The sequence below is a fragment of the Cydia splendana genome, chromosome 9 (genome assembly GCF_910591565.1).
Source record: "Cydia splendana chromosome 9, ilCydSple1.2, whole genome shotgun sequence".
Lineage (NCBI taxonomy): Eukaryota > Metazoa > Arthropoda > Insecta > Lepidoptera > Tortricidae > Cydia > Cydia splendana.
This window is the reverse complement of record NC_085968.1, coordinates 13,314,392-13,339,037: the sequence shown is the minus strand read 5'-3', so window position 1 is coordinate 13,339,037 and position 24,646 is coordinate 13,314,392. Positions and strand designations below refer to the sequence as shown.

At 34.8% G+C, this 24,646-nt stretch overlaps 1 protein-coding gene across 1 annotated transcript in view; it reads right to left on the bottom strand.

The window, feature by feature from the left end:
• LOC134793671 (uncharacterized) overlaps positions 1-19,744 on the bottom strand; it is a 45,525-nt gene extending 25,781 nt beyond the window's left edge. The window contains exon 1 of the mRNA XM_063765320.1: positions 19,604-19,744. The gene's annotated coding sequence lies outside the window, so the exon portion shown is untranslated. The remainder of the gene's footprint in view (positions 1-19,603) is intronic.
• Between the last annotated feature and the right edge of the window lie 4,902 nt (positions 19,745-24,646).

The window sequence follows — 24,646 nt, the reverse complement described above, 5'->3', positions numbered from 1 at the left end:
GGTTCCACGCGACAGCTTTGTCCCCAAAGACGATGGAACAAATGCCCGTTGACGCAAGATCCTGCCAAAGAGCACACGACACCAAGAAAAGTGTTCGTACCTTACGTAAAACTGTAGTAACATCGCTATTAGAATCCTTTCTATCTATGCAATATTGTGTCATAATTTAGTTATCATTCTGAATTTGAGTGGTCAAAATTGTTGTATTGCAATATACCGGAAGGCAATCTCGAGACGTACTCACTGCTCAAAACCGCGGGGTGTTCTTAATTATCCACTTATTTATTTATAGTTAGACAGACGCTAAAACTGAAATAAGTTATTTTAGTATTTCTATATAATTATAAAACATCCATTTTAGATTATTTTGAATATAAACTAGTGTATTGGGTAGATACTGTAAAAACATTTAAATATAAAAGTATACGGTATGGTACAAATGCATTATAAATAGTGTCATTATCATTATCTTTTACTTCGATTACACAAGCCATAATTATTGAAAACATATAAGGTATCGATTTGTATAGGTACCAAAAGTTTATTTATTGCCTTCTTTATCAATAACATACGTTACTCTACATTTTCTGATTTGCATAGGTTACTACGCAACCGTTACTCTACAGTTTCTGTTACATACGGACACACAGACAAGCGTCAGATAGACGGGCAGAGGCAATAAACGAACACACGATAGCATACACTCGATAGGAGTGTATTCTTCTTTTTTCGTTTGTTTCGTTTAACCTAAATATGTACACACAGCTGCAAAAGTGCAACCCACATTATTATAGAATTCATTCATAAAGTAGGTATACTCGTAGGTACAGTTTTACAGCTCGCTGTACAATTAATTGTATGTTGCTGTGTAATTAATTAACTCGAATGTCTAAGTATAACACTCATAATATTAGAGTTAGACCAAGAAAAACTCTGCAGCGATTTTGATAGCCCACGCAGTGCACATGTTATTTTAAACTCAAACTTTTATGAAATTATGACGTATAAATAACACTTTTACTGCGTGGGCTATCAAAATCGCTGCAGACTTTTCTTGGTCTAACTCTAGGTATTGAACATTATTAGTTATATTTTGTTTTCGAATCAACAAGTCAAACAATATTCGCTTTAAAACTATGAACATACTTTCTAAATTTAAGCAATTTTGCGTGTCGTCTTCCAATTAGCATATAATGGGTACACGGGTCGTTCTGTGCAACGAAGGAATCAGAACAAGTCGTTACATGGGCCAGGTTAAGTAATCCTACGCTACTTCTAAGATTAGCACTTTACATTGCACGACGTGAAGACGAGTCTGTGGATGTTTTCTTAGGTTTGTGATACCCTACCGTAATACGCCAAACCAGATAATTACTATAATCAGGCCAATTCAAACGTATCATTGATATGAAAATGACATCTAAATTATGTCATTCTGATATTGGAAAACTAGATTTTAATTTGTACTCGATCACGTAGGCGACGACTTACGAGGTTACGGCTGCTTATAATAATATTATTGTATTTAAAATGTACCTTTTTAAACTAAATGATAGTAGTGTACGGCATTTGAATAGTTGCATGTTATATTTTTGGCAAATTTGGTTTTGGGTTCCATTTTAATATGTTACAACCATCCCTCATTACTGTTAAAACCTTCCCCATATCGTGGACGGTTGTAACAAAGGCACAAAAATTGGAAAACTATTCGCTGACGAAAAATTACAACAAATAGGTTATTCATTTCAAATTTACCATAAACCCAATAAAGTATTATTCAGTATACAGGATGTAATCGTTAAGTCTAGCCAGGCGATAATTCCGTTAATATAACAGATATCAGAAAACTTCAAATTGATATCGAAAGTGCGTTACCCAGTGAGTAAAATAACATTAATATTTTTTTTTAAATAAAAGCAGAAATATCCCAAACATTAACTTCAAACTCTCCCATACATTTAGTACGACGACTCACCCCTCAAAGAACGTCGGTTTCGTAAGAGATAAAACTGCTTCAGATTCATTATTTGCGATAATATACTACTTGAAAATGATAATTGATTGATATGGATAAAATTAGACAATTCACGAATCATTTGATAACGGTGAAATAACTAGACCGTATAAAATAGTCTTTCAACGAATGAACGGCGTACTAAATGTATGGGGAGGGTTTGAAGTTAATGTTTGGGATATTTCTGCTTGTACTTATTTAAAAAAAAGTTTTTAATGTAATTTTACTCATTGGGTAACGCACTTTCGATATCAATTTGAAGTTTTCTGATATCTGTTATATTTACGGAATTATCGCCTGGCTACACTTAACGATTACACCCTGTATAATGTTTTATTTGATTGTTTGAGCTGTAATTGCAATAATATAAGCGATCAAAATAAAATTGTTACAACCGTACCCATGCTCCCCTACCTATCAGAATGTTTTGATTGTGGTAGTGATACAATAAAATAATGCTAATTGTTCTTAGCGAAGCAATAAAGCATTAAAAATTACACTAAGTATATCGCGTGACTCCCAAGTTCGACCCCATAAATTGAAGCAACAATTATAAGATTGCATGCGCATAATGTTAGCTGACATTATCTGGCATCTGGGAGCCCTTGTTAAACAAACAATTATCACCGATCCAACAATAGACCGTATGTTGCGGTAATTGTTTCACAATTAGATCCGTAATTTCTTAAACTAGCCTGTGCGACTTTAATGTAAATGCGATGTTAGCATTGTGATTTCCATGAAACTCCGATCACGAATATCCTCAAGCTAACTTTACTAAATAAATTAACTACTTTATGGCATATGAAAATTGTTTCAATGAAACTCATTAAAATACCGAGTGATTCGTTTCCAGCAAACAAGCCCAAGTGTTTGTTTAAATTACTTAATAGTTATTTGTTGTGAAACATAACATTTACTACTAACTAAGTACTAACTGTTAAACATTACAAATCAAATCCATTAATATTTATCATTTAAAATCATCACTTAAAAGCCAATTCGATCAGCCAGCATAAGGAAACGACAAATGACTCAAAAGGCCGTTTCAAGATAAGCTAAGTGACTCTGCCCCCCTCGAATTTCGGCGTGTATTTATTATGGATGATGTGGCTCTACATAGTAATGAATGTGCAGAATTTAAGCAATTAATAATTATTGTGCGAAATTTCAGCACCCTATACTTTACAGTTTTTTTTGTTTAAAGTAAAACGAAATATAAACAATAGAAAACAACGGGTTGCACTCCGGGAGTGCCGGCAGAAGTGAAAACTCAATAACATTGTAACAGTTTTTCGATCAGGTCACGTGTCCGTCTTACGTTTTACGAATCTTACGGCCACGTGACCTGTCGCGAGTTTAACATTTTTTCCCCATCACAAAAAGTGCACAGCGTCGCTAAAGAAGTTTTCACTTCAAAAACTGTAAAGTTTCGGGTGCTTAAATTCTGCACATTCATTACTATGTAGAGCCACATCATGCATAAAAAATACACGCCGAAATTCGAGGGGGGCAGAGTCACTTAGCTTATCCTGATACGGCCGTTGCATTACATTACTTTGCAGCGTTCGGGGATAAAATTCAACTTTCTCGTCTATTTTTGAGGAATTAAGAGAGCCTTTACGAGGTGGTGTGGTGAAAAAATATTGTTCACGGTTGTTCTGTAGCAACAATAACACTATTTGCAATGAGGTTTATTAGGTAATTGTTAACAGTATGGACAGCAACACGGTATTGTACCTGTTGCCTGCTGTCATGTCAAACAGCTTTTTTCCATTCAATGCAACTAACGATTTTATCATTCCATTAAATATAAATAATTACTATACGTAATGGAACTGTTAAATGGGTACTTATTTCCTGTCGTATTCAATTAAGGTGTCAAATAAATGAATGTTGCTTTAAAAATGCAAATGATGTGGCACCAGTCGTCCTTTTCGGTATTGACGATTAGTGTCACAAAAGCTCGTTGAAGGAGAAAAAGCATCACAAGACGTTGGTTGATATTTAAAGATCACTCATTTGTCAACAATCTAAAGTATACTCGTAAATAACTGGTTAAGTAATAACGAATGTACGTCTGGAGGTCGACTCTGCATTATACTAATATCCGATAGCATTTGGCAATGTTATCAATATTATTAGAGAAATATGAATATCGTTAGAAATTCTATCAGTATATGGTTTCGAAATGGTAAAGACATTTTGTTGGGTCGATCGCCTGGGAAGAGTCGCGCGTGTCGTAATGAATTGGGCGTTGGTACGCAGTCTGTGTTTAGAATTAGATGAAGCAACCCAGTCCAGCCACAGCCCAGCTAAATGCTACAGTCCAGTTTTATGTGTTGACCGCATTCATGTTAGAATGCACTTAATTATTCTGCTGGTAAAGATTATTCTCTACCAGCGATGATTTCAATCCTGGGCCTTACTAATGTTTCGTATATGTAGGTCAGGCCATTTCGAACGTAAGTACACTAATAACAGAATGACATCTAAATAATTGTGTTTTTCACTCGTACTTGTCCGTACATGTATGCTCGAGCGAGATGCTAGTAGTCTGTTGCCTAGTACCTACTATTGACTTTTAAATTATGATTTTGAATGAATAATATTAAATAACGTTTATTTTGATTTAATTGTAATGTTTTACAGTCAGTATTTTCCTTGCATTAATGTAATGAAAAATTTTGTGTTTCACTCGGTAACAAAGCTTGTTAAGCCCTCAAACATAGAACCCTCAACCTCACTAACCTCGTAACGCTCATAGACAAGTACATTTTTAGGATTGTGTGACACAAAGGAAACTGCCAATCTATTCACAAAAGAATTTGATTACGTATTAATCATTTTATATAGCATATTATGTAATAAACCGTATTTAATCGATGATCACAGCTATACTGGCCACTATGTGGTTGCAATTCGCCTGAATCAATTTGTTTTTTCCACTGTAACATAAATTTCGAAAAACGATTCATGAGATTTACTATTTTATTCAATTTGCCTAAAATGGCAGTCATGGCTCCATGATCGATTACCAACTGACAGCGTGGCGTGGTTATCGATGACAAGCCAGATTAAATATCGTACGAACACGGCCCTTTATTGGTAAATACGATGCAACCCGATTAAATAATGAAGTTATTTCTAAACCTTAATAGTTCGCATCAAATTTCTGACACCGCCTAAGCGTGAACAGGACTTACGAAATAATAAATACAATGCCATGTTCTTTTGGATATCTTTTGTCTATTTACTCACAGACTAATAAAAATTAATAGAAACAATGCACCCTTTAAATTACAATCTGTGAAGAATATGATTAATGAGTAAGTACCTAATATAGGTAATAGGGACACTAGGAAACAAATTGTCGAGTCTAGCCTAGGCTATATTACTATATTATCTATACAACAGCACGATCATAGCATTTGATCATAAGTTATACTTAAACATATGTAAATACACTCAGGGGGCCGATTTTTTAATTTCGACCGTTCGATTTCGAGTATTTCGTTCAATAATATCTCCACTACTAGGCATTTAAATTCTACTAATATAATTTAAATCGAGTGGTCAATACCACTAGATTCCAAATTTCGATCGCTCGCATTTCAAAAATTATCATTTCGCCGTTTTCCACCGATTTTCGAGTGACGAAATCGAACGATCGAAATTCAAAAATCGACCCCCAGGCCGTGAATTCCGATTTTTTTACAAAATAGATAATGGATACTGTCATTTATAGCTTTTACTTAGCGCGAAATGATTAATAGTTTCTTTATTTATTTAAGGTCCGTAGTAGGGGTCACAAACCCGTGCGTATTTTAGAAAACCGGTTTTTCGGTTTTTGTGATACAGCAAAACCGGGTTTCCGGTGTTTTCGGTGATTTCGAGTTTACGTATTAATTTGTAAAATAAGCAAGTATTTTTAAGATCAATGCTTTAATATTACCTTTATCTTTACCAAGACCATCAAATTTCATCAATAAAGTTTTTAAAGCAATTCTAAAATGGAATGCCTAAGCAAAATATTACATGACAATGGTGTTGACACAGTCCTCCTTCTGATGCCAGCGGGGAGGCGATCATGGACTGGGCAGATAGGAACAACACTTTTTTAGCCTTTTCTAACAAAGGCAAAAGAACATTCAAATGAGCTCGATGGAGTGACCACAAACCGGACCAAGTCTTCCCAACAAAAGGAATAGACGGTACCCCAGGGGCCGCCGGCCGTACGTGCTAGCAGATATCCGACATTCTCAACACCGCCCAGTATTAGTTATCATAGGTCTGAAAATACCGATGATTGAGTCCTATCCCGCCTAACACCACCTCGCGGTTGTTTGCTTATGCTGATGACCTGACCCTTGTGACACAAGAAGACAGCTTGAAAATGGGACAAAATACCCTGGAAAAGGACCCAGGTCCTAATATATATGTATGTATTAGATGAAATGATATCTAGTGAAAATAACCGTGAATCATTCAAAACACTGATTTAAACTTTCACGATTATTAAACATTATCAAACTAAATAAACTAGGAGGTAAATTTTAAAACTTAAATACGCGATTAAGTCCCGAGTGCAGTTTGATAATGTCATTCAAAACAGTTAAGGAGCTGAGAGTAAAATTCAGGGGCAATCTTCTTCACCACAACTTCCTTCCTAAATATCTCCGAAGCATCCTGGATAGAAGCCTCAACCTCAAGGAGCAAGCCGCCTATTTATCTGCAAAACTGGGCAAATAGATACTGGTGAACGTGTCCACAGTCCACGTCTCTCAGTCATGATGATACGATAAAGAAGAAAAAAACTGTACGTGGTGAATGCGCCTGATTGCCTTTTGTTATAATTAATCCAATAAACATTTTTAACTAGAGATCAATGAGCGTTACTACTACAATGTTGAACTAGGGAAATTAAGGGATATTTAGTGAAAATAGTAATAAACGTACATATAATGTGTTGTATTGTTCTAAATATAATAGTAAACTCTGAAGTGCTTGTTGCTCATCAAAATAATTAAACTTTGTATATAAAACTCTAAAATCGAAAAACTCGAAAAAGCCGGTTTTATCAAAGTTAAAACCTGGTTTTTGCAATTGGCTGTAAACCCGGTTTTTCCGGTTTTTTTCGATTTCGGTGAAACCGGGTTTGTGACGCCTAGTCTGTAGGTATCTTGCTTTGTGATTGTTGAGCTGAAATACAGCATCCCTACGTAACTTCAGCAACAGTGCATTGTTATGGTAACATCAAACTGCTGCTTTGATTTCATTGTAACTAACTCATTTTCATAATGCCATTTGCCATTATCTTTATTTGTCCTGAATATCAAAAACACTTAGTCCCAAAATGCCCACATAAATGAGTTCCTCCATAAATTTATTCATATTGCCCAAGTCCAAAATACCTGAATGTTAAAAAGTACGTATCGTCAAATTCTGAAATATCGATGGGACTTCTCTTTGAAATAATTATATTAAATTTAAATACGACTTATAAAAAGTATTTTTAACGTTTGCTGGAACCAAAAGACGATAATATTGGATAATATAGCGGTCATTCATGTAGGTAATTTGAGTATTAGGTATTATGACGCCACGTCGATTTGAAGTGTAGGTGCCAATGTTTCTATCGTCCTAACTTTACCTACACGGTAATACAACCTTACAATTTGGGTTCATTAGAATCAGTTAATAAGTAGATTTACTCTGTAAAGAAATAGTATTTTATACAATCGTGATATAATAGAGAGTTTTTCAGTCGAGTACCGTGTTTAGACAACGAAGCTTGCTGAGTTGTCTAAGTAAGGTACGAGATTGAAAAGCTTGATTATATCACTATTGTATACAATACTTTTTTTAGGCGTCAACAAAAATAATACTTTAAACTAGTAGAATCATACAAACAAACCAAACCAAAAGCTAAGATACGCGAGCAGCCGCGATACCTTCATACTGGTACGCGCCCCGGCGGGCTGGTCAACGACACCTTCTCGTAACTCATGAGGCCCTGGTACTTGCTCCGCGCTAAATTCAATTTTTAGACAGTTGTTTTCTCGATGTCGGCCACCGTACCCTATGGAGACTAACAAGCAACGCTAAGTGGTTTTCGTAGTCTATGGATGTTGCTATATTAAGGGTGACACATGCGCGTTTCTGACTTATGAAGCAATTGTTTCTACTATACAACCTAAAATAAATAATTATTTTGAGCTATGGTTCTGTTTCGTCCTCTTGATCGCGGCGAGCTGTGATTGATGGTCAATTTCATTATAGTTGACTAAACTGTATCGAAATGAATCCTTAGTAGAAATTGTAGCGCCTGACTTGGTAGTTATATTTAACAACAGTGTTGATTGCGGCGAGTTTCCTGATCTAATGAAACATAGTAAAGTAATTCCTTTATTTAAATCTGGTAGCAGCTCTGACCCCACTAACTTTAGACCGATATCTGTGCTACCAACATTTAGCAAGATTTTTGAAAAATTAGTTCTTTCTCAATTAGTACGACATTTTAACGTTAATAATTTGATGCATAATAAGCAGTTTGGTTTTACACGGGGTCGCTCAACAACCGATGCCGGTGTTGAGCTAATTAAGCATATTTTCGATGCCTGGGAGGAGTCACGAGATGCTTTAGGTGTCTTCTGTGATTTATCTAAGGCCTTCGACTGTGTTTGTCATGAAACATTAATCAGGAAACTTCATTATTACGGAGTTAGAGGATCGGCACTGAATTTACTTAAGTCCTACTTAAATGGTAGAATACAAAGGGTCGATGTGAATGGACAGCGATCACCTGGGTCATTGGTCTCTATGGGTGTACCACAGGGGTCAATATTGGGGCCTTTCCTGTTCCTTATCTACATAAATGACTTGCCATTCCTTGTTAAGACCCACCATGATATAGTATTGTTTGCAGACGACACCTCACTTATTTTCAAAGTCAAACGACATTGTTGCTGTAAGAAAAATGTACTGTTCGCGATAACACACTAGTTTTCTCTCCTGTGGGCAATAGTTAACAGCTTGTGGGCATGAAAGTAATGATTTTATCATAGTTCTTTAAATAAAAGGAGGACCTTTTCACGTGGATAAGGGTTAAATAAGAAAATTAACCTTTATAGCCCTTAACTCTTGTGTATGTCTACAGGAAAGACATAACACAGTGATCTGTTTGACCCACAAGCGAGGCTTGAATTTACGATTATTTTTTAATTTGCCTAGGAAACGGTTTTGTTACAAAAATATCTACAATATCATGCAGGAATACACTCTAATTTTGCTCAAATTTTTATTTGTTTAACCTGTTTTTGTACGTTCGAGTTGGATAAAATTTGGCTGGTTTGAAGAAGTCCTTATTCTGGGCGAATTAAAACTGAAATCACAACTTGTCCTGAAAAAAATAATGTAGGTACCTAGGTACGGTCAGCCAAGAAAGTGGTCTACCACTTTCTTGGCTGACCGTACCTACGAAAATGCCATACGTTTTCATTACCCAGGGGAAGATTGCGTTTAAAATTATTAATTGTCCGCCTATATTGTACAGAATACGGAACTCTATTCCAGCAAATATGTAATGTCGAAATCTGACGAAAATAAAATATCGTCATCATCAAATAAAAATATTAATTTTGCGCCTACATTGTACAGAAAACGGAACTCTTATCTATCCAGCAAATAAGTATTATCGGAATCTGACGAAAATAAAAAAATCGACAACAAATAAAAATCGACCGTTTAGCTTGCTTCATTCCAAATTTAGTAAGATCATCCGCATAAACCTATTCGGTCCTTTGTGCGCCTGGTATCTCTTCTTGACATCTGTCTCCGAGGCAGGGCTTCCTAGCTCTAAATAAGGCGTTGGTTGCATTTCACTTTGGCCATTATGAGTAGCCGAGTGCACTCGTTTCTCCACTTACACGTTAAGATTACTTGTAGAATACACGGTGATTCCTATTTGCAGATGGCCTAGAAAGTAAATAATATCATGTCTAAGAACATAGTTATTTGTTTTACAAGGGGGCAAAGTTGTTGTTTAACCCCTCGTGCTAATACTCGTACCCGAGTAAGCGAAAAATTCCATAATTTAACGTCGAAAAGTGGAATATTGAACGTTGCGAGGATTTCAAGGCACGAGGGGTAAACAAACTTTGCCCCCGACTGGAACGTATAATTTTTCCGCACAACAACACAAAGAAAATCCAAATGAACGTAAATGAACATTTATAATAAAAGTCAACTTACTACTTAACTTTTTCTACTCGTCGACTGTAATTCTTGAATTAAGATTTCTTATACCAAACTGCAATTAGGTATTTTTAATGTATGGGCTCCCAACTCAACTATAATATTCAAAATCAATCGCCCAGAATAAGGACTTCTTCAAACCAGCCAAATTTTATCCAACTCGAACGTACAAAAACAGGTTAACAAAAAGTACAAAAAGAGCAAAATTAGAGTGTATTCCTGCATGATATTGTAGATATTTTTGTAACAAAACCGTTTCCTAGGCAAATTAAAAAATAATCGTAAATTCAAGCCTCGCTTACTGTGCCTGACAGAGAAAAATTAAATTCTTACTTAACAAAAAACATACATAAAGAGGAACTTAAATGTTGAACCTTATTGTCGATGACGCTTACGCCATTATTGACGATGCTCCGATATTAATACAATGCCGCGTGACGCTGTGCGGCGTAAGCGCCATCGACAATAAGGTCCCTTTTCATAGATAATGCCCCAAATTATGTGTCTTGTTTTATATGTTACCAAGAAAACGGTATCCCCAGCGACATAAGGGTTTAAACTATTTTTATCTCATAGCCCAGCAAACATTTTTGGTCAATATTCCGATAAAGGCACCTATTTCAGATCGCAAATAGGTGCCTTTATCGGGATATTGACCAAAAATGTTTGCTGAGAGTTGGTTACGTTTTTAACTCCAACACATCACAATTGATATCCGACAAAGTTATCAATATTATGCATTGATAGCAGCCATGTAAGTAGGTCTTGCGACGCTATCGGCTAGCCATCTGTGTGCCACACATAACAAGTATGACTGGAATATTATTAGTAATGAAGTTATCGATGTATAGCGGATTGTGCTGGGCCTAAAATACGGCGTTGCGTGAACAAGAGATTTCCTTTGGCAGGATTGGTCCTTAGGACCCAAGGATGGATTTAAGAAGTGGAGCCACCGATATTTTTGATGTAAATTTTTAGGGGGGGGCTCTCAACTTGATCTTGATATCTACAGGGTGTCCCATAAGTGACACTGGAGGTAGACCAGGCCAAGAGGAACCAAACCAACTTAACATGACCCCAGTAAAAGTGGCACGGTTTTTGAGTTATTGCCAAATTAATGTTTTTCATGAATTTTGACCGTTTTTAACATTGTTAGTGCCAGTGTGCACTCGGAAAGGTCTCGAAGTTAGTTTTTTTCATGTGTACGGCATCATGAATAGTTAATTAAGATAACATAATAGGTATTTTATCGATAAACAATGTAAAATGCAAAAAAGTACTGGTTTAATCTTGAATTAAATTCACAGCGAAACATTAATTTCGACTTTGACCACCTGTCGTGAAAAAAAATTACTAGAAAAGTAATGAGCAAATAACGTCAAAATATTGAGCATGTTATGCAGATTCAAAAATGGTATAACACATGTACCTTCCTGCAATAAAATAGGAATTATTATCTTCTGTCGAGTCTGCAACCCGTTGCTACTTTTAGTAAAAATAACGATTTATGTCGAGATATCTAATCCTGGATTCAGAAATAAAAAAACGCCTATTCAGTATTTGCCGAATGCTTAAAAAAAGAGATGGAAAATGGTTATGTCCCTTTTTAAGGATAGCATTGAGTTGATAAAGGTTCAAAGAAAATAAAATACTGCAGGTTGAAGTTTAATCAATTTTTTAAAGTTATTTTATTTTAGAATAGGTGCACGAATTGTTTTTCTCCAGCTCGTATGCACGCTTGGCTCCGTCTTATAAAACTTCAAGTTAATTTCCTTAAATTAATTTCGGATATGTTTCGTGCTGCCTCGAACATGCGCCGCCGTAGTTCCTCTTGGGACCTTATTGGCACGGAGTAAACTTAATTCTTTTAAGCATTTTAAGCATCCCCTATGAAAAAAATCTAATGGGTTTAGGTCCGGGGAACGCGGCGGCCATGCCACTGGTCTCAAACGGCTGATCCATCTGGAAATTTCTGTGTGAGGTGATCGCGGACATCGCGAGCGTAATGTTCTGGGCAGCCATCTTGCTGTGGTTCCAGCTCCAGAAGATGGATCGGCCGACTGGTACCAGTGGCATGGCCTACGTTCCCCGGACCTAAATCCATTAGATTTTTTTATTGGGGATACTTAAAAGATAAATTTTACTCCAATCCAATAAGGTCCCAAGAGGAACTACGACGGCATGTTCGAGGCAGCACTAAACATATCCGAAATTAATTTAAGAAAATTAACTTGAAGTTTTACAAGATGGTGTCAAGCATGCATACAAGCCGGAGAAAAGCAATTCGAGCACCTATTGTAAAATTATTTCAACTTACCCTTTCAAACTTCAACCTGTATTATTTTCTTTGAACCTTTATCAACTCAATGATATCCTTAAAAAGGGATATAAGCATTTTCCATCTCTTTCTTTGAGGCATTCGACAAATACTGAATAGGCGTTTTTTTTATTTCTGTATCCAGAATGAAATATCTTAACATAAATCGTTATTTTTACTAAGTAGCAACGGATTGCAGATTTCCAAGTTTTAACTTATTTTTTATGAGGCTTTCGAAAGATGATAATAATTCTTATTTTATTGCAGGAAGGTACATGTGTTATACCATTTTTGAATCTGCATAACATGCTCAATATTTTGACGTTATTTGCTCATTACTTTTCTAGTATTTTTTTTTCACGACAGGTGGTCAAAGTCGAAATTAATGTTCCGCTGTGAATTTAATTCAAGATTCAACCAGTACTTTTTTGCATTTTATAGTCGTATCATCGAGAGCGTGGAATTGCATATGTAGTAGTATTGTTTGTTTACAGGCATTCTATATTTGAATTTTCTATTTTCTTGTACTATCAGCATACAACCACTTCAAATGCAATTCCATTTTCTCGATAATTCAACTATACATTGTTTATCGATAAAATACCTATTCTGTTATCTTAATTAACTATTCATGATGCCGTACACATGAAAAAACTAACTTCGAGACCTTTCCGAGTGCACACTGGCACTAACAATGTTAAAAACGGTAAATATTCATGAAAAACCTTAATTTGGCAATAACTCGAAAACCGTGCCACTTTTACTGAGGTCATGTTAAGTTGGTTTGGGTCCTCTTGACTTAGTCTACCTCCAGTGTCACCGTGACGTGTCACTTATGGGACAACCTGTATATCATTTAAGTTACTAGGCCAAGTTTGGTATCGTTTTCGTATAAATCGGGGATGCCGAATTCATTTCTGATATCATAATGACACCATTCAGAAGTAAAAACACATAAAATATGAAAAAAAGACTTTTTTTTAAATTCCTCTTCACGCTTAAACCGCTAAACCAATTTAGTTAAAATTTGGTACAGAGATAGTTTGAGTTCCAGGGAATAACATAGCCTACTTTAAATCTCAAAAATCATCCTTTAAGGGTGTAAAAAGGGAGGTGGAAATTTGTATGGGGATTCAATAACCGCTGAACCGATTTAGATAAAATTTGGTATAGATATTTTGAGTCCCGGGGAAGAACATAAGATAGTTTTTATTCAAAAAAAATCTCTTAAAAGTGAAAAGGAAGGTGTAAGATTGTATGGGGAATCAATAACGGCTGAACCGATTTAGATGAAATCTATGTCTACATCTTTGATTTACTTGAAAATGATACTAAACTTGACATAGAACCTAAACTTAAACAATTATTAACATCAGACGTCGCCGACGCTTAAAACCCCCCACCCCCCACCTGCATCAAAAATCTGGGTGGCTCCACTTCTTAAATCCATCCTTGGGTCCTAAGGACCAATCCTGCCAAAGGAAATCTCTTGTTCATGCAACGCCGTGGTTGACCTTTTTATGCTCTGAGCACACTCAACTAGTAATGAAGTCTGAGTAAATACAATCTAGGAAGTCTGTTATTCATTATTTATAACCTATATATAAATTGGTATTTTTCTAGTTAACCTCCTAAGACCCAAAAGCAATTGTTTTGTTTTTGAAATTGGAACCGTTAGGTACACAATAATAGTTCAAAATAGATTTTGGAATATACAGGGTGATTCATGAGACGTGAGCAGAACTAATCCTGCACACTCAATAACTGATAATTGATCGATCACCGTCGTATTTAGGTGAAACAACCACCCTTTTTCTTATTTTTTAACTTTTTGGTGAGGGCAAATTTAATTCTCTACAATCATAGTCACCCTACAAGACCTAATTAATAAGCATAAAACCTCTTTAACAGTAATGACAGCATTTTGATTACGAAGAAAACAAACTGTCAAACTTGAGTGACATACGAGTTTTCAAAAGTAACCAGACCGTGATGACATTCAATTTGACACAGAATATCGGTCGGTAATTTAGTATTCTAATTTTAGGGTGACCATGCATCTCGTAAATAAATTATTCACTTTTTTTTCAACACGACTAGAAAATTAACGTTAACCTCACTAATACTGATACGAAACAGTTGCTTATAATTTACGAAATGCGCAGTGTTAGTCCTGCTCACGTCTCCTGAATCACCCTGTATAGGTACAAAAAATTGTACGCAGGGACTTAGGAGGTTAAAAAAGGTCTAGTTCAAGAGGCTGGTTTTGATTTAAGAATTTGTTAAGGCTAAGGCAATTTTATTATTTTTGGCTATAGTGCAAAAATGTTTACAAATTTTAAGGTGCATTTTAGACCTATGTCTGTTCGTGATTTTTTTTCTTTTGAGTGTAAGTCAAGAAATCAGATTTCGAATCTATAAATTTACTAAGAGAAAGGCCTCAAGATTGCTACTTAAATTTTTGGCAACCGTATTGTGATCTAAAAAAGCGCTTCGATTTTTCACAAACTCTGCTGGCTGTACCTACTGCAATAACCTTTCATCTTGTTTTGACTCCACTCTTATTACCCGCACAACGAATTCCAATCTGATATCATTAACAAATGGTTAAACCACAATCAGCCTCTAAAAATGTTAGTAAACGAATAATCTAAAAAAAATAGTTAATGTTTCCATGGTCAACTTTATTGTGAGTATATTACTTACGTGATTTTTTTATTTGTACATACACGGATTAAATACGAACAAAGAATGACGAGTTAACGGGCTCCTCTGATACAAAGGTGCCAGAGGAGCGCGCAGAGGAAGAGAGGAACAGAGGAGGAGGAGGTTAGGTTTGTAAAAACTTACAAACCTAAGCATCTTGAGACAGTTGCTAGAGATCAAATTAACCACGTCACTATATAGGGTCCCTACCTAACGCCTCCTTTTATGCACTGGAAAACTATGAAGTACAAAGGTATCTAAAGTACACAGTGGATTATATACAGTGGATTCGCACTAAGATTTTTTTTTAAGATGCTTAGTTTTATTAATTTGTACCTAAGTTATTTTAATAATGTACTTTGCTTATTTCCCGAAAAATAAAATAATTATTTTTTATTACATTAAATAATACAATTTTAAACGTATTTAAAAACAGTTGTACGGTAGAAAGAAGAGAAATCTAATCTTCAAGGATGGGTATTCCACAGCCGTCTTCAGATCCAAATCTTTCTATCCTTCTTCTCGTTCCTCTAATTCTTAGAGAGACCGCTCTGATGATTGATATTTGTATTTTGACTTTGATCCAGTTGATTATTTGTGAGTATGGTTTGGACCATTTTTCACGGAGCTTAAGGGATGTTCTTTTTATGAAGGATTCATATTCCGTTCCGACAGCCCCATCACAGGAGACCACAAGGGGAATGAATGAGGTTCTGAGATCTTCTGCAGCCAGGTCGTATTTGCGATGTTTTTCGCGAGCGTGTATTTGGGCAATCGTGGGCCATGTGAGTAGACCATACGAGGCGGCGTCGGCATTTACAATGCGAACGTCGAAGAACGCCTTTCTCGCTGGCTCCCATACGCTTTCCAGTAGTAAGTCGCTTACTAGCCCTGGTTGCTCTAAGGTTGCGGCTCGCATTATTGGCTCAGTAGTAGCCGAACCCCATGCTGGTTCAGCCCAATTTTTGATATCGTCTCTGTGTTGGTCGTGGCCTCTTTTTATGAGCCCTCCCTTCTTGCAATTAAGTGCATGGTTTAGGTTGAAATTATTTTCGCCACAGCCATCGCAGGTTAGTGGCAGGCTAGAAGGTTCATGCCCGTATCTGATCGCAAGGCCGTCACGAAACTGCGTTGCTGTTAGGTCGGTATCATCAGCTTTGGTCGATAGTACTGTTAGCCACTGTGATGATTTTTTGTTAATTACCCTTTGGTTGCATTTCTATGTTTTTATTGTTAGCTTATCCATGATTGATTCTAGTTGATGTTGTTCATTATTTTCTCGCTTTTTTCTTTCTTCTTTTAAATTTTCATATACATACATGTTTTTGATGGTCTTCTATGATAATTTCTTCGCCGGTTCGAATTGCATCTATTAGTATTTTGTTGGCATTTAATGATATTGCATGTGAGGTTTTAGCCTGCTTTGTGGGATCATTAATTGCAAGGCCTCCGAGCCTCACTGGAAGAGCAAAGAGTTTATGTTCTATAGATGTTACTTCTCTGCCTAGTATGGAGGGTGTTAAATGAGTCTTGATTGCGTTCTTTAGGTCATTGTAGTCTTCGTCTGTTCCAGTAGTCACTCTTTGTAGGTATTGCCACTCACATTGTAGTGATTTAGTAAATGCGGTATGTACAGCTTGAGGATATTTTTCACAAGCTTTTGTTATTCTAAGGATGCAATCAGTCCAATTTTAAATTTTTTGTCGTATATAGTCGGTTTTATCGTTTATGTCTCCAATAAAACTTCCTAAAAATCGTTGTGCTTTTACAATTTTGATTCCTAATTTATCGAATTTTTATTTGACAATATCTGTAAGGCCTGTGACTATTAGATAGCTCTTTGCTTTGTACTTTGCCTATAGTCTGTATCTTTAGGTATTTAAATAAAAGTAAACAAAATCTACCCTCAAATGGCTCCTTAAGCCTGTTGAGGTTAGATGAAAACATTACATGATCAAATAATATAGGTTAAAGGCAGGCCGTTCAGTGACAGATCCAGGCGCTTTTGTATTTGGTTGGTTAACCAATAAATGTTATAACTACCCGAAAATGTACAAATTATTTGTTTACTTTTATTTAAATACGTAAAGATACAGAGTATAAATATGACTACCTGGCTAACGATGCACAATCACACACATAGTGACATGCACATTGCTTTTAACCGAAAACTGCGAAGTTTATCTTTTCAGTTAACTTAGGATACTTACTAGTTTCTCATAATCAAGTTACATTCTTTGTACTAGCAATATGTATTACCGGAACGTAATTTTCTTTTTAAAATCATTAACAGAAGCAAATGCAGCAGGCTAATTGTCAAAGCAGTTAAATCTTAATGACCATAGTGAATGGATATTTCAATGTAGGGGAGACCGAGGAGAGTTGTGACAGAGGAGAGTTGTGACATTGTCGATTTTTTGGAATCTATTAACTAAAAACTAGGTCGCAATAGCGCGCCTTTGTTAGTTCAAGTTGCAAGCTAACAAACGCACACTGTTGCGAGCTCACTAACAGTTATTAGATTCCAAAAAATCGACAATGTCACAACTCTCCTCTGTCACAACTCACCTCGGTCTCCCCTACCTATTAAACGATTTTTCATAGCTTAATTATCATCATTAAAATGAAAATCTGGAAGATATGGTAAATAACTTATTTCAATACCACCTTAGTATAGTTGACTGTATTGCATTCTAAGTTTAGCATCCGTTTTAAAATCATTATACAATACAATATGTCATCTGTAATGAAGGCACTAGGCGTAAACGAGTCTAATATGTACCTTGGACATGTCATATTCTTCAACCACTGGTTTTTGCAAAGGTTAATCAATTGTTGGAATTTTACAAAGTACTTGATGATTACAAAGGAATGATATAAATGTGTGTGTGTAAGATTAAATAGGTAATAATATGCATTCATGAATAAGAATATCGATAAATCAATATCAATTTAAGAAGACACTGTAATCGTTCGAATGCCGCTTCTCAGTGATCAAGTGTCATGTTTGGGGTTAAAACTAGTAAAGAAAAACCAAAGAGACAGACAAAACTAGCGATTCAATAACGCCGTACTGCACAATTAATTTTACGGGGAACTACAGTTAATACGATAAATGATTGTAAATTTTAAAAAACTGCGACAGGGCGGTGACCGCTACGCATCTTCAACTTCGAAAGTCTTTTACTTCTTCTTTTTTTGTTATTTTGTTCCCGTCGTCGTATTAACCATAGTTCATAGTGAACAATAAGTTTTAGTTTTTTCCTTTAAACAGACTGTAGCAGAAACCATTTCCCACGATTATTTAAAATCCATACAAACGATGTAAATAATCAACTCATAATTATCTTATTAGCAGCATTTTAAAATTACATCAACATTGAGTGATTTATTCATAAAATTAAGCCAGTCAAATTATGTTCGTATGTGCATTATACTCGTATGTATACATAAACAATATTAATCATCCTTGAACATTATTTATAGCACGACTTGTTATTACTAATTGAGTTATTTCTGTGACGCCTAAAGTTATGTTATGATGAAGTACATAATGTAATGCTTAGAAGCCTCAGGGCGAAGTGTGATTAGATTAATTATGCTATTTAATCGTTGCCATAAAGTTAAAGTATTCACATAACGTCGAAAGTTGGTAGATAAATACGTTCTTACTTGAATAATGTATCATTTCTATTGCAGAAAATTAAGGCGATTATAATCATTTGCATGTACTTACAGATAACGGGAGAAAGTATAATGGATTGTAGAATATAACTAAAAAATAGTTTACCAAGACTTTAAAGAATTTATACTATTACAGTCAGAAGTGCTCGGAGATAGGGGTTAAAATTGATCGTCAGTTATTTCATCTCGCATAGGCCACTCCATGTTACACAATTATGTAAATATTGTTATTATAATAACACATTTTCATAACAATTATACAAACGTTACCCACATTGCCAGTTTTGGCAGATGCAACTACGAGTATCTATATTTAACCCTCAATGAGTGAGTTTGTATGTTTACAAACTCGTTCATTTAGTTCTCGATAATTGACGTAAATTTATTAATTGGACATTTTATTTCATGAACTAAAAAATAAAAGAAATTATCTTTTACAAGGATGCTAATAAGACAATATATTCTAACTTTTCAATGCATTCAATAAACAAGATCATCTTCAGGTCACATAGAGAGGCCTATACCTAGGCATCAAGCATTTTCATTTCTGAACTAAACATGAATCATACTTTTCTGAATGGTCATCTAATTTTGCTGAAAAAAGGGTGTATAATGAAGACACGCACCGTTTGATATAATCACCAGCTCGTATCACGGTCCACGGTTTATACCAAGTGCACTGAACGTTTCACTGCGAGAGCGCGGATGTGTCTTCCTCGCGGCGCGCGAACATCAACTGGCGTGCGCTCGCGCTCCTCACCCGGCTGATAACAGATACGGATAAGCTTGCTAAAGATGTTGTTAATGACTGAAATTGGACGAAAGTAGTGAGGGCCTTGATAACGTATATGGGATGGCAGATTTATGTTCATGAGAATGTAAAGTTGTGCAATACAGAAAGCTAGGATCGAGCTTTTTGAAAGACTTCAAGGGACGCAAGCTTTTAAATTCTTTAGGATTTTTTTATGTACTGTAAGTGCTAACTGGAATTAATTTATGTTAAGTTATCTAAACCTTCAATTAATTATACTAACTGTTGAGATTTTACCTGCAATAAGAAATCTTTTTATAACTTCAAATAAAATAAACATAGAGGGAAGTATATGTATAATCGAAGTACCTATTTAATTATTCAGATCATATTAACATTATAACGATCAATACAATAATAATGATTGGCTCGTTATAAATTCATTTAGGTATTAGCCACATTGCAATTTGTAAATAGGTATGATTGGTTTCATTTGTTGTCCAATACATAATACTGACTTTAGTGTACTTGCGTTAATTAAATAGGAGTATGTACTAATTTAGTTTATATTAGGTACCTACAGACGCTTTTTTATGTAAATGCCCTAACAGAGATGCCCTACCGATGAGACTGGGAAGCCGATAGGCTAATTTTAAGGTGACGTTCGGATGTAAGCTGCAGCTGCATTACTGTTGCGGCATCGTTATTGCCGCAACAGTAAAGGTGACAGTCCATTTCCAACGACAGCAGCACTACCATTCATTTTACTATGGAAATTGACAATAACACCGACGCGTTTGTACTAGTAGTGCAGCTGCGGTCAGAAATGGAATGTTAGCCTAAGTCTCAGTCTATTCTGTGAGAATTTCCGTAGCACCGTAGCTCCCAAACAGATTAACCAATTTAAGTGCGATTTTCCGAAAAGGATTAATGTTAGACCTACGATATTTTTTAGCACTTTTTAATAGCTTTTCACTCACTAGATGGCGCTGTTAAAATATGGTCAGGGTTTTAAATTTTAAATGTATAGTTATGGTTTACCTAATCAATGTAATTGTTTCTTTGCCTTATCAAATAATCCCAGGTAGGGACTATGTTAACAAGAAGACAAGTTTGCATGTCTGTTACTCAATCATGCTAATTCAAAATGCCATAAGCCATAATAATCTTATAATTGTTTAAGTGATAGACTAGAGATTTTTATATTTAGGTACCTTTTTGCCTATCTGGTTAAGATGCTTTTTTGACGTGATAACGTCTTATAAATCGATGAACACCGGTAGCATGCACGAAAAAGTGTCACGTTGTGGACAGATCTCCATGGTAACGTTGTGGACAAATCTCCATGGTAACGTTACGGCCACGTTTTCTTATGACGTTATCACGCAAAATTGAGTCGCTTAACTTCAAACTCGGGTAAATCCATCTGTCAAATTATGCGATTTTGGTATTAAGAAAAGGTAATAGGGTAGATATTTGCTGAGAGGGTCGAATGGATTTACCCGAGTTTGAAGTTAAGCGACACAATTATCGTCTGTAAACCGACTTTACAGACAACCTATTTTTTTTTAATTAGGTAATCTGATCCCTACTGTAAGTAGGTGTATTGAAAGTCAAGACTACCATTTTAGTATAAAAGCTTTAATCTGGTTTTGAAATTATGCATTTTTTACTGTTTTTGTTTGAAACATGTTTACGGATACAAGTTGCGTTGAGGCTATGCATTCTTAACACATGTAATTTGTAAACAAATTACAAGATAAACAATTATGAACATACTCAATTGAGGAACAAAATCACGTTTGTCTTATAAATGTGTGAAATACAATTATTTATATTCCGATATTGGAGGGTTTTACCATTTTTGTCATTACTTATCGCAATTAAGCAGATAGTTACTACGAAACGGTTTCTTTAAGAGTCTGCTAATTTTTTTACACACTACTGAACATATACATTTATATATATATTACCCTTTGAATGAGCCTAAGATGTATTTGTAATCTAAGACAAAGACTTTTTGGCAATATAAATGCATTACTTACGGTGAGCTATTGTATGCATCATTTAATTACAAATTTACAAATTTAATGGGGGTGTGTAATGATCGATATAAAAATTATTAATATATTTTCTGTCGATATATCAACATTTAATAGAATTTCAGAAAATATAGTTACTCAAATAAATATTATTTTATATAATTATCTTTCGGTATAACACTTATTTCTTATAACGGTCATGTAATATAATGCTCATTTATTATACAAGTTTTACTATAGGTATTTTATGACGACATATGTAAATGTTCAACCTAACCTAACCTAACCTAACCTAACCTAACCTAATCTAAACTTATTTTCTTTCATTTTATGTAGAGGTCGCAATTCTAACCTAACCTAACCTAGTATTCTGATAGTGGTTTGTTTTGTGTAATGGACACAATTCTAAAATAACTTTATATCATAAATTCGGTATAGGAAATATGCATTATACTTCAAGAATGTTATGCTAAATGTTATTAGATCAATTAATCATTATATAAAACGATAATAATATCATATGTAAATATATTTAGTGTTGTTATATCATGTAATAATTATACTAAATAAGCTTTATTGCAACTGATATTATAATAAAAATGTTTATAGCCATCGATACGCACCCATTTAATGGTTATATACTACATCCGCTAAAGGGTAGTAGTGTATAACGATAATACAGCGCGTATTTCATGATAATTACTACGTAGATGGCTTAAAAATGTTATCGGAATCAATAAGCGGCCATCATTTTATGTATAGTGGGTTTATTTCTTTGTTTCAATACAGGCAAAAATTAATGACACATTTTATTTATTCTAAGTAATGCTACGGAATGCAATAAACTGGATGGCGAGTATCATTCATTACTTAACTATTATATGGCATTTTTGATATAATGAAATGTAAGTTATACCCAGGCCTTTTGTGGTATTTTTATTTATATAGTATAGTAACTACCGAAGCTCTGGAGCTTTTTAATTTTGATTAGTAATGTCTGGACATTACTAATCAAAATGATAATAAAATAATTCAATTCTGTTCCATGGTTGGCCAAGGCTGACATATGAAATTAAGACAAACATAATATTGTGTAAAAATAAAGTATATGTGAAATCTAACTTCCTAGGTAAGTTATAAAAGAATATTTATAAAAAAATACCTAACCAAAACGCAGTTTTTTGCACCCATAAATAACACAAAAATATATCGACAATTATTCGGAAGTAAGCAAGTGAAAACTTTCTCAAAATGTCACCGGATATGCCAACAATGATGATGAATACATATGTTCGATACGGTCTAATAACATTGCTTGTATCTTTGGTATACGAACATGAAATTAGGAACTTGTGCTTGTTTTTGTTTCAATTTATTTGAACCAGCCATCCATATCCAAAAGAAATCTACATAAAAGTACATACTTTAAATTTTTTAATAGCTGTTTTTCGGTAAAATTGCCACAGGATCTTTAACAACAACAGCTTACCCTTAATCTTCTTATTTTATAGATTTAACATGTTCACATATTAGCACTAAAATGACAGCTAAATGAAGCACCCTCTATACACCCAAGAATACGCCGTGTTTGAGTAGGCGCTATATGAACCATGGCATTACTTCCACGTTACATAAAATTCTTTCCAATATTGGTTATTTACAGATATCTTAAGTTCCTACTGCATTACATAGCAATAACTGTACTTAATGATCGGCTATGATACCTTGATATTAAGGACAAAATTGTAGCGTTCTTAAGTGAACTACATTAATATTACCTTTAAGTTCAGATAAACTTTATGATTGCACAGCGTCTAATTAAGTATTGAAGTAAGATAAGTACATTATAATTAATGTATGAGTGCGTGATATAAAATCATGGTTTTAATTGACGTGGAATCATAATGTTACTTGATATTATATTAATATGTTGACAGATTACTACTGTTTATACAAGGATAGAGAGGGGCACTCCAAAAAAAATAACTTATAAGCTGCACGCAAAATACATCTAAAGTGTCATCCTATGTTGAAACATTTCATTGAAATATACCTTATAGTTTTTGTGAAATGGCTGTGACCAGCGGACAGATCAATGGACAGTCAGACAGACTAACAAGACTAAATATGACATAAGGGTTCCATTATTGTCATTTTGGCTTCGGCACCCTAAAAATTAAATCCTAAATAATTCATTCGTTTCACTATCACGTAGTGATGTCCTGCAGTGTTTCTTTCCTTCAAAAGTTTTTTTGACGCTCAATGTTTTAACCTGTAGTGCGTAATTTTCATAAATACAGATGAGATACAATGTTGCGACTCGATCCACTTGCATATTTTAACTGATAGTGATAAAACGCCTAGAAATATACAAATTTAACCTCATACAGGGAGCTCATAAACTTCGAGTTTTATACATAGTTAAGTATATCAGTTACTAATTATCCTCCTTCTTCGTGTATATAATAATAGGTATACTGGTTACAAATAAATGGCAATGAAAATGGTTGAGATTGTTTAATTTAATTTAACCTACCCGACAAAAAATTGCACAAATGTTTCTTTGTCTGGGCAGGCGCAGAATCCATCTAAACTATCTGTTAAAATATTTGGCATTTCCTTCTGATACCAAATTATAAAAATAAGATCCATATATTTCAGTTTTTATCCAGTTTACCGCCTGTTAATTAACACACAGGTTTAAATTTTTATTTCACACATTATTATTTACTTTAATGGGACTTATACTCCGTATCTTTAGGTATTTAAATACAAGTAAACAAAATCTACCCTCAAATGGCTCCTTAAGCTAGTTGAGGGTAGATGAAAACATTACATGATCAAATAATGTAGGTTAAAGTCAAGTCGTTCAGTGA